At 37.8% G+C, this 3,892-nt stretch overlaps 1 pseudogene; it reads right to left on the bottom strand.

The window, feature by feature from the left end:
* Window positions 1-362: 362 nt before the first annotated feature.
* LOC114907622 lies at window positions 363-3,596 on the bottom strand (annotated as a pseudogene).
* Window positions 3,597-3,892: the final 296 nt, after the last annotated feature.

Raw genomic sequence — 3,892 nt, 5'->3', positions numbered from 1 at the left:
CTAACGAGTGACTCAGATGAAATTCAAACCAGTCTGGCTCCAGGGCCAACTTCTTCCTACCTCTTTAAGATGTAGTTCTTCAGAGGTGATAGGGAGAATCCATACTTGGTCAGGAGTCAGGGAAGTAGGTGTTCTCTGGTAATCAAGGAGGGAAGAGAGACCTTGCATGTAAACTGAAGCAGAGCTTCTGTGCTGAGAGGGTGATCCTGGGCTGAAAACAGGGGGCATCTACCTGTGTGGTCCTGTAGTGACCAGATCTCAGGTACTGTTTGTTGAATGTCGCTGCTGTGCTATGCTCCATTTTTAGCTTTACAAGCATCACTCACAGGAGTGCCAGGAAATAGGGATGTTGTAAGCCAGATCTATCCAAAATCATGATCAGCAAGAATTGCAAACATACTTGCTTCAGTGCAAACCTTACTAAGTGAGCCACATTTCTAAGTTCTGCTCCATTAAAGCCATCTGAAAGCTTCACAATTGCTTCATAATCTACTTCACCATGCTTTGGAATGGGACCTGCATGGATTTTCAATATATCTAACCTTGCTTGTTCGTTTGGTAAATCAGTATGTATTTTTTTATCTAATCTGCCTGGACGAAGCAAAGCAGGATCCACTGTATCTGGCCTGTTTGTAGCCATGATCATTTTAATTCTATGTAGAGTATCAAGTCCATCCACTTGATTCAGTAGCTCCATTAAAGTTCTCTGAATCTCTCTATTAGCTGAAGTACCCTCAGGAAACCGATGACCACCAATAGCATCTATTTCATCCATAAAAATGATGCGTGGCTGGTGGTCCCTGGCATAATTAAACATTTCTCTGATCAAACGAGCACTTTCACCAATGTACTTGTCTACAATAGAACTAGATACAACCTTTAAGAAATTGCAATCCAGCTTGCTAGCAACAGCTCATGCCATGAGTGTTTTTCCTGTACCTGGTGGTCCATATAGCAAACAGCCTTTTGGAGGTATTATTCCTACACGTTGGAATAATTATGGGTTTGTAAGAGGTAATTCTATTACCTCTCTTAATTCCCGAATCTGTCCTGATAGCCCTCCAATCTCAGAATAAGGAACATTCCCAGGGTCCTCATGAGACATGTTGTGAACCAGTGGATCTACCTCTCTTGGCAAATACCTCATGATAGTGTAGTCATATCCAAAGCAACTCTCGTTCCTGGCTTCAGCTTACTTTTGTCAAGCTGTCGACGACAGCCCACAACATATCTTGGTCCATTTGTAGCTTTAACAATGAATTTTTCTTCAGTTAATTGCTTAAGTACTTCACCCAGAGTCTGCTCAACACTTTGTAGGGCCTTCACATCATTTTCAGACTTTTCCTACTGCTTGGCAAGTTCTTTTAATTGTTCCCTTAACTCCTTGAGATGGCTGTCCATCTCCTTGTGCTCCAGCAGCTTCTTGTGGTGGTCCTGAAGTACCTTATCTCTAGGGTCCTCCACGATGGGAAACTTTTTTTTTTTTTTTTTTTTTTGCGGTACGCGGGCCTCACTGGTGTGGCCTCTCCCGTTGCGGAGCACAGGCTCCAGATGCGCAGGCTCAGTGGCCATGGCTCACGGGCCCAGCCGCTCCGCGGCACGTGGGATTCTCCCAGACCGGGGCAGGAACCCGTGTCCCCTGCATCGGCAGGCGGACTCCCAACCACTGCGCCACCAGGGAAGCCCCGGGAAACTATTTTTAACTTTTTAAGCAACTATTATCTGTTTTCCAAAGTGACCATACCATTTTATATTCCCACCTGCAGAGTATGAAAGTTCCAGTTGCCCCACATAACTCACTAACGTTTGGAGTGGTCAGTCTTTTTAATTTGAGCCGTTCTAGTGGTTGTGAAGTGGTATCTCATTGTGTTTTGGTTTTTTTTTCATTGTGGTTTTGAATTGCATTTTCCTAATGACTAATGATGTAAGGCATCTTTTCATGCACTTATTTGCCATCTTCTTTGGTGAAATGTCAGTTCAAATCTTTTACCATTTTCACTGGGCCATTTGTCTTACTATTGAGTTATACATGTAAAAAAATATATCCTACATAAAAATTCGTTGTTGATTCTGTTTTGCAAATATTTTCAGTCTGTGACATGCCTTTTCATTTTTATAACAGTATGTGTTGAAGAGCAAGTGTTTTTAATTTTGCTGGAAACCAACTAAATTATTTTTTCTTTTATAGTTTATGCCTTTTGTTTCCTATTTTGTTTTTTTTTTTTTTTTTGCCAAATATAAGATCACTAAGATTTTCTCTCATGGTTTCTTCTAGAAGTTTTATAGTTTAAGCTTTTACATCTAGATCTATGATCCATTTTGAGCTAATTTTTATATATGGTGTGATATGATAATGATCTGGTTCATTTTTTACTTCCAAATATGCAACTGTTCCAGAACCATTTTTTGAAAAGATTATCCTTTCTCCATTGAACTCCCTTGGCACCTTTGTTGAAAATTAATTAACCATGGGTATATGGATCTATTTCTGGACCTTCCATTCTATTTCACTGATGTATGTTTATACAGATGCCACATTGCCCTGATTAGAGTTGCTTTATAATAAATCTTGTAATCAAGTAGTCTAAGTCCTCCAACTTTGTTCTTCTTGTTCAAAATTATTTTGGGTATTCAAGGTCCTCTGCATTTTAATATAAAATTTAAAATCAAGTTGTCAACTTCTACCAAAAAAAAAAAAACCTTCTGGGACTTTGATTGAGGTTGATTGAATCTACAGATTGATTTGGTGAGAATTGCTGTCTTAGTATTGATTTTGCCAATTCTCAAACATGGTATATTTATCCATCTATTTAGGTTTTCTATCATTTCTGTTAGCAATGTTTTGAAGTTTTTGAGGTACTAGCCTTGTATATCTTTTATTCAAACTTTTGATAAGTATTTTATATTTTTCATGCTATCATTAATAGTGTTTTTTAAAGATATGAATTCCTGATTGTTTCTTTCTAGTACATAGAAATAGAATTATTTGTTTTATGTTAACTTGGTATCCTGCAACCTTTCTAAATTCACTTATTCCAGCATTTTTTTTTTGGTAAATTCCTTAGGATTTTCTACAGACTATAATTTTGCCTACAAATAAAGACAGTTGTATTTCTTCCTTTTGAAATTGTACGCCTCTTATTTGTTTTTTCTGGCCTATTGCACTGGGTAGAACCTCCAGTATAATGTCATGTACAAGTGGTAAGAACAGACATCTTTTTCTCTCTCCTGATCTTTGTGGGGAATGTATTCAGTCTCTCAGTAAGATGATATTAGCTATATGTTTCTATGGATCATCTTTATCTGGTTGATGAAGTTCCCGTCTATTCCTAGTTTGCCTAGAGTTTCTATTATGAGTGGTTGTTGGATTCTATCAAATGCTGCTGTTGCGTCTGCTTCATCCTCTTCCTACTCCCCCTCCTCCTTCCCCTCTTCCTTCTCCTCCTCCTTTTCTTCTTTTTCCTCTTCCTCTTCCTCACATCTTTTGAGATGATACTATGCATTTTTCTTCTTTTCCTTCCATAAGTATGGTGAATTACATTAATGTTGAATGTAAAACCAACCTTGCATTCCTGGGATAAACTCCACTTGGTCATGATCCTTTTACATATTGTAGTTATGATTTACTAAACTTCCTTTTTTTGCATCTATGTTCATGAAAGATATTGATCTGTAGTTTTATTTTGCTTTTTCTTGTAATGTGTTTGTCTGGTTTTGCTACCAGGTTAATGCTTGCTTCATAGAATTTGTTAGGGTGTGATTTCTCCTTCTGTTTGATTTTCCAGAAGAGTGTATGTAAAACTGATATTATCTTTATTAAATGTTTCACAGAATTCACCAATGAAACCATCTGGGCCTGGAGTTTTTCTTTGTGGGAAGTTTTTTTTTTTTA

The sequence above is a fragment of the Monodon monoceros genome, unplaced genomic scaffold, assembly GCF_005190385.1.
Source record: "Monodon monoceros isolate NGI ecotype Baffin Bay Population unplaced genomic scaffold, NGI_Narwhal_1 Super_Scaffold_3, whole genome shotgun sequence".
In the NCBI taxonomy this organism is placed as follows: domain Eukaryota; kingdom Metazoa; phylum Chordata; class Mammalia; order Artiodactyla; family Monodontidae; genus Monodon; species Monodon monoceros.
Note: the sequence above shows the minus strand (reverse complement) of the source record. Positions and strands in the feature narration are given on the sequence as shown.